The sequence below is a fragment of the Ctenopharyngodon idella genome, chromosome 10 (genome assembly GCF_019924925.1).
Source record: "Ctenopharyngodon idella isolate HZGC_01 chromosome 10, HZGC01, whole genome shotgun sequence".
NCBI lineage: Eukaryota > Metazoa > Chordata > Actinopteri > Cypriniformes > Xenocyprididae > Ctenopharyngodon > Ctenopharyngodon idella.
Window position 1 is genome coordinate 39,160,263 of NC_067229.1, and position 12,841 is coordinate 39,173,103.

Sequence of the window (12,841 nt, forward strand, 5' to 3'; positions counted from 1 at the left end):
AGAGATACTCTAATCTAACATTCCTCTGTTTATACTAGTAACATGGCATTACAAATAGTGCTTTTAAGGATTAATTCTTACCATTCAGATCTGCAAGGCTTTACTTTGCTTTATTACTTCATATTTAGTCAACTGAATAAACACCCCTGGGCCAGAGACTAATGCAACTTAAAACAAACCCACTTCCCAACCACTTTACCCTGGCCATGAATAACATGACACAATGACCTTACAGTAGTAGTACATTGGGCCCCGTCCACGAGAGACGGCAAAGGCCAAACCGCAAGCTTTGTGTTCACCTCCAAATCCCCAGGACTGTTGCCCTTCTACTCTCTGAAAACAAAAAGCCCTGTGGCCCCGCTGGGTTAAGGGAGCGGAGACCGCCAGGGTTTGGCTAATAGCTTTTAGCGGACACTTATGGACTGCCGAACAGACTGCGGTTGGCAGGGGGTGGAGGAGAAACAGTGGGGTAAGAATCCAAGAACAGACTTATAAATAAAACAGGCCAAACACTCTCAACCTGCCACAGAGGAGATGTAAGGCAGGGAAAGAGATGGAAAGTAAAGACTGAGCTAAACGGCTACTAACATAGCAGCTACCTCACCTAAATGTGACCTCAGGAAGACCAGGGGGACATGGGACAGGTTAACAGAGTGACCGAATATGCATACAGAAGTGGAAAACAACATCTGGAAAGTTGATTAATCTCTCACCCTGAGTCTTCAGAGTTCCCATTATGAGGTGCTAGAACTGCTACTTGTAAAAAAACAAGTCCTACAATGGACGTTTTGGGGATTTTGACAACCCTAAGGATTTAAAAAGGAAATCTGTGGTCTCACACCCTGTCAGAGAAATCAACCCTTGGGGAAACAGTGCACTTTAATGCCTTCTGAGGCAGATAACACATCTCCAAGAGCATCTTTTATGTAACAACACTTGGAAATGTACATTAAAATGTCTCTGGTACAGACAAGGTAGGAAAGAAGTGCTCAAATAAGGAAGTGAATAAGGCAGAACAAAGGTGATTTAATTTTAATAACCTCGCCACAAATGGCTGCTTCGTTCCACTGTGAATTGTGGGAAGTGCTTGATTTCTGGTCGCAGAGTGAAATAAAACTGAGACAATCTTGCCAGCATTAATTATTAAAGGTGCTCGCCAAGGCAAGTCACTCCTTTTGAAGTCACATACTGTACGTCTGTACTACAGACATGATACTTCAATCTATGCGGCTTGTGAAAGATTCCATTTCTAAGTGATGAGTACACTTAAGACTTTCACATAGCATATGAGAATATGCCACCCCAAAATAATATAAAGTTACATTGGAGGAGGTACCGGAGTCATATGTAGGGGCCAGAATCTCAGAAATGTAGTAGTAAACTTTTATCTTAAAAGATTAGTTCACTTCACATTTAACATTTTCTGATCATTTACTCACCCCCATGTCATCCAAGACATTTATGTCTTCCTTTCTTCAGTCGAAAAGAAATTTTGATATATAATATTATATAATATTTATATTTATAATATAATATTTCTCCATATAGTGGACTTCACCGGGGTACAACGGGTTGAAGGTCCAAACTGCAGTTTCAGCGCAGCTTCAAATGGCTCTACATGATCCCAGCCGAGGAATAAGGGTCTTATCTAGCAAAACGATTGGTCATTCAAAAAAAAAAAAAAAAAAAAAAACTGTATATACTTTTTAACCACAAATGCTCATCTTGCATTAGCTCTGTGATGCGCCACGCATTACGTTATCACGTTGGAAAGGACACGCATGACGTAGGCAGAAGTACCGCAGTAGGGCGAAAAACTCCATCTCATTTTCTCCTCCGACTTCAAAATCATTCCACATCGGTGTTTTACCTTTTTTTGTAAAGGCCGTTTGACTTAGTCTTTGCACGTTCGCTTTGTAGACACTGGATCGATACTTCCGCCTATGTCACATGTCACCTTTCCAACATGATTACATAATGCGTGGCGCATCGCAGAGCTAGTGAAATACGTGCATTTGTGGTTACATTGTTTGTTTGTTTTTTAAGAAAATGGCCGATCATTTCGCTACATAAGACCCTTACTCCTCGGCTGGGATCGTGTAGAGCCCTTTGAAGCTGCACTGAAACTGCAATTTGGACCTTCAACCCATAGTCCACTATATGGAGAAAAATCCTGGAATGTTTTCCTCAAAAACCTTAATTTCTTTTAGACTAAAGAAAGAAAGACATGAACATCTTGGATGACATGGGGGTGAGTAAATTAGGAAATTTTAATTCTGAAGTGAACTAATCCTTTAAAAGTGAATTAATGGGAGCCAATTCTTAATTTATGAATTTTGCACAATCCTACTCAGAGCACCTTAGCAACATCCTAGCAGCAACCCAAAACAACCTAACCTAACAATTCTACGCTAATTCTTTGCTTCAGTCCAGCTGTTAAGGATTAAATGCTGTAAGTGCAGCTGAAATTAAAGCATGTCCTATCTGGAAGAACCTATACAAGTGGCAATCTCACTGTGTGACACACTAGTAATGGTTCCAGCAGTTAGATTGATTCGGGCATAAAGGGAGGTGCTGCAAATACAACTCATCTGCTCTTAAAGGTATCGAGCCCTTGTACTGTAATAGGGGTTTGACCTTGTTATGTGAAGGAAGAGGGGGCGAGATGAGCCAGCTCTGGGAGGAAATACATGCATCTGGCAATCCTTCTGATCAATCCCAAGGGGCTTTTAGTGCTAAGAATATTTATCTCCAGTGTTGGGGGAAGGAAATAAGATCTCTAAACACTGCCCAGCTAAACAAAGATAGATAATGCAAACCATGTTGCAGTAACAAGACATGCTCAGGGAAATTTTCAATATCTGATTCAGAACAGGAAGTGCAGTGACAAATGCAAATATTCAAAAGTCTTCCAAGAAAAGGTGTCAATGCCAAAGGATCTCCATGACAACCGTGCAAGGAAAGGTCAGATGTCGATCTAATAATTGTCTCCTTCCCTTGAAGTATGTGTGAAAACCTGGAGGTCACAAATAAGAAACATGAATTAAGTAGCTCTAAAGAAGTGAAAATTAAAATGCAGAAAATGATCTGTGCAGGACGAAATTAGTATAAAATCTTATAAAAAAAAAAAGTGTTTGATTTTGTTCCTTAGATGAATAAGACAAGATCCACTTTGATATCTAAAACAATTTTGCAACATGTCAAATTGTGGTATCGCATAAAAGCACAAAGCTTTGATACTCAAACCACAAAGTTTAACACCAAAGACAAAAATGACCAACTTTTCTTTCTCCCAACCCTCATCTGCAATTCTTTTGAGTGGCTTCCCGCCCCCTTTAAATAGTTGATTATTTAACAACCTCACCCCTCCTTTTTTCGCTGGAATCTGGGAATTGATTTGCAAATGTGCATTCATTACCCTAAGTTAAATTAAGAAAGGGGGGTGTTCTTTCCTTCACTCTTTCTTAACTGATCTGTTTTTTTGCATTTACAAACAACAAAGGGGCTCTTGAGAAAGAGCACAAACCCGGGGTCATAAAGCTGTGCTCTTTACTCCTATGGCTTCTGACGGTGAGACGACAAAGTGAAGCTGGTCACATGCAAAAAGGAAATCAAATTACACAGGAGGGTTGCTGTTTTCCTCTGGGATGAGTGTGCTTCTGCCTGAATCAACCCTGCGAGGTGGGGACCGGGATGGATTAAGTGAAGTGGCAAGCACAGAAATTCCATGACAGCTTCAACAGAGCAACTTGACACCTTTAGGGGTTGTGGCAAGAGCTGCTTATGTGTTTCCTGCTTAGGAAACAGCAAAAGATGTTGTGTTTACTGCAGGGGATGAGGCGGGTTTCATATTCCAACAGGAAGAGACTGGAGCCTTAGCATAATAAAATCTATGCACCATTGTGGGTTCAGAGGCTGTGTCCATTACATGAGCTTTGATGCTGTTCAAAGACAAGAAATACTCCCTTTGTGCAGCTTGCATACTTGTATAGAATAGATTTAGCATGACTTTTGCCTAAAAATAATAATTCGAAAGGAGACTGGTTAGTATATTAATAACAAATAATAATAATAATAATAATACAATAAATACTACTAATAATATGGCAGCGGCTATTTAGCAACTAGATTCAATTACACTAAGTGAAAATAGTATATTTTCTTAGTGATTGATGCTATTTACACTAAGCGCAAGTAGCAATAGAATCTATTTACACTAATTGAAAATAGCGATAGATTCTATTTACACTAAAAATAGCAGTATTTTCTTTGCAATAAGAGTAAATAGTAGTTAGATCCTATTTATACTTATAAATAGTGGCAGATTTACACCTCAGTGTTGTTGTACATTACACTGTATGCAATAATGACAAACAGTGTAAATTATTATATTTATTAAAATTATTAAATGGATGCCACCTTATTGGGACAATAAAGCCCTCCCTACACCTACCTCTAAACCTAAAAACTTTTTAATTAAACACACGTTAGACACTTTCCTATTTTTATTTGTTTATATTATATTTATATTCATTTTATTCATTTATATGCCTTTTCGATCTGATATGTGATAGGAAAAGGGAGTAGACAGAGTACGGCATAAGGCGGATTAGAACATGGGTCAATTTGCGTCAAAATGTTTTGCCACGCATCTTACCACTACACTATTGCTATTGTTGAAATTGCAGCATCTTCCATAATTTTTTCTATCAAACCATACGTCAGTGGGCGGAGTTAGTGTAAATAGCCTCTGCCAACAAGACGGGCTATATGCACTTAGTGTAAATAGACACTCAATAATAATTGTGCAAAACTGAAAAAAAAAAAAGAAAAAAGTAGTGACCAGTCAAAAAAAAAAACTAAAACAGAATATAATTAATAATAATCGCCAAAATAAAATTAATAGAATAAATATCTATTCTAATATATAATATATTTTGTGGTTGTTCAATAAATATGAAATCATAAAATTGCATGTATAGTAAAGATTAAGAAAATCCATTGTCTAAAATAGTTTTAGATTAAGTATAGCATGTCAACTTATTTTATTTTTGTGAGATGAAATGCATTCCGACTTTGAGGAGAACTGGACAAAACACTTTGTGATATATAAACGAATCCTAAATGCTTAATCTTTAGAGTGGAGCAAATGGGACTTCCTGACACATCAGATCTTATCTTAAAGCTAAGGCTCATCTGGCCACTCCATTGCTTTAAGAACCTTCTCAATTCACAAAATAAACAGTACTTCAAATGAACCTTCTGCTGGGCAGTAGCAACATCCAGCAGAAGGTATTGATCCCTCTGTGGATTCCCATGAGTAGACTTGCCGGAAAAGAGGAGGGGAATAAATACAATTCTTTCAGCAGTTCGACCTGTTAGTGAGAATCTCTTTAAGTGCTGACCCTAAACCCTGCGATCTCAAACAACACGGAGCTCTGAGTAGCCTCAGGTGATCAAGCCATGAAGTGTAAAATACAACCTCTTGGTCACCCTGGACTTGCCAAACTACATGTAGCTCATTCCTTTAGTGTGAGGGCATTTCCAGAACAGGCTGTGAGGAATCTAAAGATTGTAGTACCCTTTGCTTTTCTTTGGGAATAACTGTCTTTTTATGCAGTCACATATTCAGATATGTATCAGTACTCTGAGACACTTTCGCCTGGGTTCATTCAGATTCTACAAACCCTCTATGAAGGCGGTACAATAATACCACGGTCTGTTTTCCCTGACCTTCTGTAATTTAAACTCTCCTGGCCAAAGAAAAACACATCTGGAATACATGTCAATGGCATATCGCATATCTCAAGGGGGACGTCGACTTCAGCCATAGAGGAAGAAGTAGGGAATAAAAGATAAATTGTGCATGGTGGCGACAGTGGAGCTCCGTCCCAGCTGCTCTGTGTTGTCTGGACCTCTTCAGTGCCCCGTTAATGGAAGTGGCCCGGTTGGAGCGAATAGCATACCAAGACTGGTTGAGATACCATCAGCTTCCTGGTCCTCCTAGTGGTGCACCACGTTCCGCTGGATTAATCCCACCTCGCACTTTCCGCTTGACCCCAACATCCCTAGGTGAGGCCCACACAGAACCACAAATTTAGCAGGAAGTGAAGTTTCAGGGTGAGGAACCTGACTGTAAAGCAGATCTAGATGTTTTGACAAACCTGATCTTTTTTCTGCTATTCACACCAGTCACTTTTAAGCACAAGTGAAGTTCCCTCAGAAGACCGCCTCGTCTCCTGATCCCTTAAGACTGCCATTTTTCAGCTTCAGGTCAAATTCCAGTGAAAAGGTAAAACAAAGTGTGAGCGGGCTTTGAAGTCACTTTCTTCTCATCAAAAATTATACAGCCTCTTTAAAATTCTTTCAGTCTTCAATGGCCGGTGCCTTCAATCGAGAGCCGACCTGACTATTCATGAACTGGATCTTTGAAAGTCAAACAGACAGAGATGAAAAGGACTAGGGCGTAGTCGGCACTGTACGGACAGGCTTTATGTTAAATACATGCTCAGGGAAAGCGTGCATCGAACGGGACGATGATTATGCCTATATTCAACATTTGTCTATTCCCAGCACAGCGGGAACTCTGCATATCTCCCCCTGAGGTCCAGGAGATAACATATCACATTCAGGATGTGTTCTTGTTGCTCTGATGGCTGATGATTGCAGGAGGAAATGACCAAAATGAGGGGTAGGAAAACCCCTAGGCTTCCCTTAGCACCGGACTTAACCTGTGAATGTTTCTGAAGATCTGCAACATATGGCACTGCACTGGTGAAATACACAGCTGAATCGCTTTCAATTAGTGATTCACACATTTAACAGGTTTAACATTTAAGTCAAGTGGTGCTTGCAGGGATGGTGGGTGTTTTGCATAAGAATGACTCACTGGGTTGGTCATAAACATGAGCGGTCCTGGCATGGCTAGATTGAAGACTGACATGTAGGGAGGGAAGAATTTTCTACTTGAGAAAGGCATATGAGATAAAAGACTGCATGGACTGCATAATAATGTTGTGCATTCAAATGCTGACAAAGTGAATGCATAGCTTTAGCAGCAAAATTAATAAGACTGATTTCCATTTTTTAGACTGAAAACAGAATATAGCATTACAACAAAGTACCACTAAAGCTATAATACACTGCTAAGGAGTGCAATGACTGTTAAAGCATGAAAGTCTGAAACAGTGTAAAATTTACATATATTTATATAAAATATATCAAATGTTTGATATGAGATAAAAGAGAATTCCCTCTGGGAGCATTTTTGCCCTATTTTGGGTAACTGGGGCATTTCTGTCACTTTTGTTGGCAGTTTTGCCCAGAGCACTGGTTCATTTCTCACTGCGGTCTGAGAGTTAGAGACTGAATATACAACATTTTATGGTTGATTTGCAATTCTTAGTCTCTCTATCGCACAAATCATTATGAGAAAACTTGCTAACAAATTTCACTGGGCAAAAAGACTGTAAAGAGCTGTCAGAGCTATTCCTTTTAAATTAATTTGATAAATTCATGACATATCACTTTATTCTATAAAAACCTATTTATATTGAATTCATTTTTAGTATATTTAAATAATACATATTATTTTATGTTTTGTTATCCTAAACCGCCAAAATGTCAGGAGGTGCAATTGTCCGAACAAATGAACAGACAAGAAAACTATTTAAAATAGTGTCTTAATAATAAAAAATTAAAAACTAAAAACTATGGCATCATTTTAGGTTTGAAACCTTTCATATAAACAAATGTTATAAATATCAGTCATTGTAAAACTGTTGAGATTATTGAAAAACTTTTGTCCAGCAGTTGGAATGTCAGGGTGGCACAACTACAAACATGGCTCTGTTATTATGAATTCACAATGTAATAACAGTAAACATGATAATGCATCATCCGGAGGACCCCAGCTGATCCTTGTGGAAAAGTGAAAAGGTTTGTATCTCAAATACTGGTAAAACTGCTAATTGCAAGTATCGGTAGGATGGTACCCTTTCCTTGTCAGGTGGTACAACTACAGTATATACATACAACTATTTGGTTGTACCGCCTGACATAAAAACAGTCAAAAAAATGAATTTAAACACTTTAAATACATGTTGGTCCATCAGAACTAACCAGCAAAAAGCATAAATCACCGTATTTTCAGCAGGAAAAGCAGCAGATTCCTGTTGTAATAGAAACTATTTAGCATATAATAGAGCTGATAATATCAAAGTCTTGTCACACGTCTATGGAGACAAGGACAACAGCCTGTTAACACTTCAATCGCTCCGACAGAGACAAAGACAAAGTATATTTACAACGTGGAAAAACATTCACCACATTCTTTGCATTGCACTCAAGGACCAATTCCAGCTCTGCCAAGCTGCGATTTTGATCTACACGGCCATTAAACGACAACCGCGCACGTAATGTCCATGTCTAATAGCCCTCTGAACCCGGCAACTGTTATTTACTGAAACAACACAAGGATCATGACCAATGAGGATAACGGGGAGTCAAAGCCAAATAGGAGCACAGGAGCGAAGTTGAACAGCTTGAAAAGTGTGTAAACAGAGGCACCAAGAGGGGAAAGAACAAGAAAGAAGTGTGTGTTAATGAAGGTAATCTAATAGCAGTGCCCATGCAGATAGAGACTGAGTCATTAAATTGGAGCTCCTGATGAGAGAGCACACACGGCCCCAGGCCCTTTTGTTTACAGTGTGCCCAACACACACATATATACACTATTAGCCAGGTCTGTTTGCATTAACTAGCCTAGTAAACAGAGCGAATATAACACAGACCAGAGGTCTCTGTTTCTCCAAGGACAACACAGTTGCACCATGTAAACACTCAAAGCACAAGCCAGCTGTTTAGGAGTTGGAGTGAGTTGTTGCTCGGTGTGAAAGTGTGGTAATAGGCTCAGCAGGCCCTGATAATGAGCAGTCATACTGTGTTGTTTGTCAGAAGGCGTGGATCAAGAAGAATATCTTAATTTTTTGCACAAAAGTGATCCGATAATCAAATGAGTGGGTGAGAATTCATGCCGTGGGAATTGTGCGCCAGGCCTGGATACTAAGATTCCTCCGTCTAGCTATGTAAGTGGTATGTTGCCTTGGCACGCAGGTGGCCCCTGCAGTGCCCCACGGCTGCCCACACCTTCTTTACACACACTCGCACACAGATAAACCACAGAACCCACTTGAAACCATCCAAAGTCCTCAACAAGCTTATCCTAATCGGTATATTTACATGTTTAAAGAGTGAGAAACGATGAGTATGCACGGTAGAAAGTTAAAAGCAAGCAACAAATGCAAGTAAATATTGGCTTTGGCAAGTAAATAAAAGTTAATATAAAAGTTAGACTTGTGCATTTTCTAACATCTATCTATCCATCTATCCATCCATCCATCCATCCATCTCGAAATTAACAAGTTAATGTTGGACGCGGCAGGTATGCATTTAACCGAAATTTCATGAGCATATTACTGTGAAATGAAAATGTTGTAAAAATTATGCCACAACAATCTACCTTTGAGAGCCAGAAAAATAAAGCTAAAACATGAGGGGTTTGAGGGGAAAAAAGCCAAAAAAGAGGATTACTGTGATACCTTGCTGTTGGATTAGGAAAGCAACAAACAAATGCAGCTAATGTATGTGTGTTTCAAAAGCTTAGCCTACTAAATAAAGTATATATATATATATATATATATATATAGTATAATGCAGTAAGGGATGGTTTAATAAACAGGCCATCTAGACATGTAGCCAGAGGCCTCAAATTTAAGCAGGTATTGAAGGATGAAAGCAGGTTAGATGATGGATGAAAAAAACAAAAAATGCTGGGGAGAAAAAAATGCAACTGTTACAGTAAAACCTGACAAGTAAAACTCTTGATACCGGAAAGATCCCTGGAACAACCATGAACTTCCTTGTAGTATTGCTGATATACACTTCCTGCTATCGAGTTATTGGATGAGAAAGAGAATCACCGAACCGAACCACTGCTGTAGGGCATGTCAATATCGAAGTAGTGAGTGCAAATTTTCTGATTAAAAAGAGAGGCAGCTATATTTCTTGATAAGGAAGCTAAATATCAAACCTCAGTCAGGGTCAGTGTGCCAAATTGGAAAAACAATCTTTCATTAATGATGGTATTCCCATCGACAACGAATCTGAATGAATGATGTATTTGCAGATGTCCTGACAATATCTCTCGTTAAACCTATTAATCCTTGTATGCCACTTTTTCGATCCTGGTTTCCACAACATTTTTAACAGTTTGAGCAACTGAAAACGTAGTAAGCAAGCGGTCACTTCAAGAAAACAATCGCAGATGGGTGTTAAAGGAAGCTGAAAAGTCACTTAGGGAACTAGTAGTAAACTTAGGGAACACTCAGGGAGTTTAGCTTGGCCCTTCTGATTCTTCGTATGGTGCTTCCCATTTTGAACACGGCTTTGAGGGTCACCACAGCCACTGGAACTAATGCGTAGGGCCATTAAACTGTCTTCGTCTGCGGCCAGAGACACAAGGTTGGACAGATTGATGCCAAGGCATTGTTTTGTGTCCCTATTCACCCCCACACAGCCACGCCAGCCAGAACCAATGTCTTTAGGGTTCAATTCAAACTTCCTGTCAGCGCTAGACTCATAAAACCAGAGCCGTATGTGCTTCTGGCTTCCTTTCTTGACCAATTAAAAAGCTGCCATTAGCTCCACAAAGAGAAGGCGATAAAATCGTGCTATTTCAGGAGATGAGTTACGCTCTTGGATTGTAAAAAATATGCGCTTATCAAAGGTGTCACTTTTTAAAGCATATTAAAATGTTTTAATTGAACATTTGTGGTGCAGCCAGTATTAATTCTTAAGTAAGATCTCAGCGGCAACAACAAAAGAGTGCGGGAAAGATACTGCCAAGCTGTTTTGTCTCCCGGCAAGAATCCAGTAAAGAGCGTGAATGTGCCGGGACAGAAATCAGACTGAGACATCAGAGCGTGCTCAGTAGGGGATGCGGCATTTATCTTCCTCCTTATTGACAGCCTCTCGACAGCACACTGTTTACACAGAGGAGACAGGGAGTAACTGTGCGAGCGAGCGTGCGAGAGGGAGACGCAGACTTCTCTGAGTCACACCTCTCATACACACACGCGCAAACATGCCTCTCTTCTGATCTGAGGAGCTACGACAGTCCTGGAGACACAAGACATCAAAATAAGCTGTCGCATATGAAGGAAAACCCTAAATGACACACTTTATGCGAAAAGTCGCAGAGCTTTTGAAATGCTGCCAATCAAATGCTTGTACAGTATAGGATGTAACGGCTACAGATACTTGTATTTGCATTATGCAAATGTGTTAAATCACAAATACAAAGAAATGTGCTTAAAAGTCATTTTCCACTAAGGTTCATCGGTTTTAAAGGGTGTCATTACCAAATGAGTCAAAGGCCGGCAGTCGTTAAATGCATGTTTGGGGACAATCCGGGAAGAGCCGACAGCTGTTTGTGGCTGTTTAAAATGACTTCAAAAGAAGCCGAGCAAACACACGTCCTCCTCGAGCTACAAATGCAATATAGACAAACAACAAATACACAAGAGTCACACTCAGAAGAGATCAGGCACCTATAAATGACAAAGTTGAAGAGTAACTCAATGCCTTTCTTTCAAAACCCTTATCAGGTGTGAGAAGGCTAAAGGAGACAGCCAGCGGCCCTTACCACATACCTGCACTGGATTAAGTCAGAGGCGTGGGAAAAGAACGGGACAGCGCGTAACACTAAATTCAACTACACCAAATTAATCCAGACTCACTTCTTGGATGGTTATGAGCCTGTTATAGAGAATGAAAAGGGTTTTTAACTTGACCAGATTTGCTCATGAAACAGAAGAAGAGCACAGTATTGACAACACGACTGAGACTGGACTATAGATCTAGTCAAATAAAAGCTTTGCGTGTCATTTCATCCCTTGTCTGGCGGCTGTGCTGCCCTTGATTCAGTGGCAGATTTGGTCGGAGGTTATATTGGAGGACAGATCTCAGAGGCAATGTTTACTGCCCCATAAAACAGAGCTTCTGTTGGCCAGCAATACCTAAGCACGATTCAATTCAAGCTATGCAAGATTGTGGCTCTACAGAGCCAAGGTTTGCAACCAGGGAACCTGAAGGTTGCCTAGGGGGATCCAAAACACACACACACACACATATATATATATATATATATATATATATATATATATATATAGCCTACCCTTCATCCCTGAGTTGAAACTCTGAATGAGGGGTCCTTGAGATTGTAAAAGTTGAAAAACCCCAATACAGTGCATTAGTGAAAATGTGTTAATTAACAGAAGTGTAGTTTTTCAATATGCTCTCTCTCTCTCCCTAAGAGAATCCTCTTGAATTCAAGTGCTGCTCTGTCCTAAAGTAAGTGCATTTACTGTAAACTGGGTCAACTAGTCTGTTTCGACCATATGTTCAAGTATAAACACTATGTATTAAGGATAAACCTATAAATCATCTGTTTACACTAAAAGTATTGTATATTTAAGTTATATTCTTCTTAAAAGAAGTAATTATTGTAATTAAATAAAAAAATATTTGATTTTACTATTACTTAAGCTGAAGAATATCTCTTCAACCAATACATGTCGATACTTTGAATATTAGAAAAAAATTGCATGCTATAAAACTTCTGCTGCTATCTATAAGGGCTGTCTCTATCTATGTAAAGGATGCGCATCATCACCGTACAACCTAAATAACATCAATACCTCAACAAATTACCACCACAAATAAGACAATATTTACGTTCAGAAACACCAGAGAAGATGTCGACAGCTAATTCACAATGTTT

At 39.4% G+C, this 12,841-nt stretch overlaps 1 protein-coding gene across 7 annotated transcripts in view; it reads right to left on the reverse strand.

Annotated features, from left to right (window-relative positions):
• The window catches only part of robo3 (roundabout, axon guidance receptor, homolog 3 (Drosophila)), a 190,028-nt gene that overhangs the window by 63,488 nt on the left and 113,699 nt on the right, over positions 1-12,841 (reverse strand). The window contains exon 1 of one of the 7 annotated variants that reach the window (XM_051909673.1): positions 8,307-8,425. The exons of the other annotated variants lie outside the window; for them this stretch is intronic. The gene's annotated coding sequence lies outside the window, so the exon portion shown is untranslated. Of the gene's footprint in view, positions 1-8,306; positions 8,426-12,841 lie in introns of those variants that run through there. 7 annotated transcript variants of the gene reach the window in all.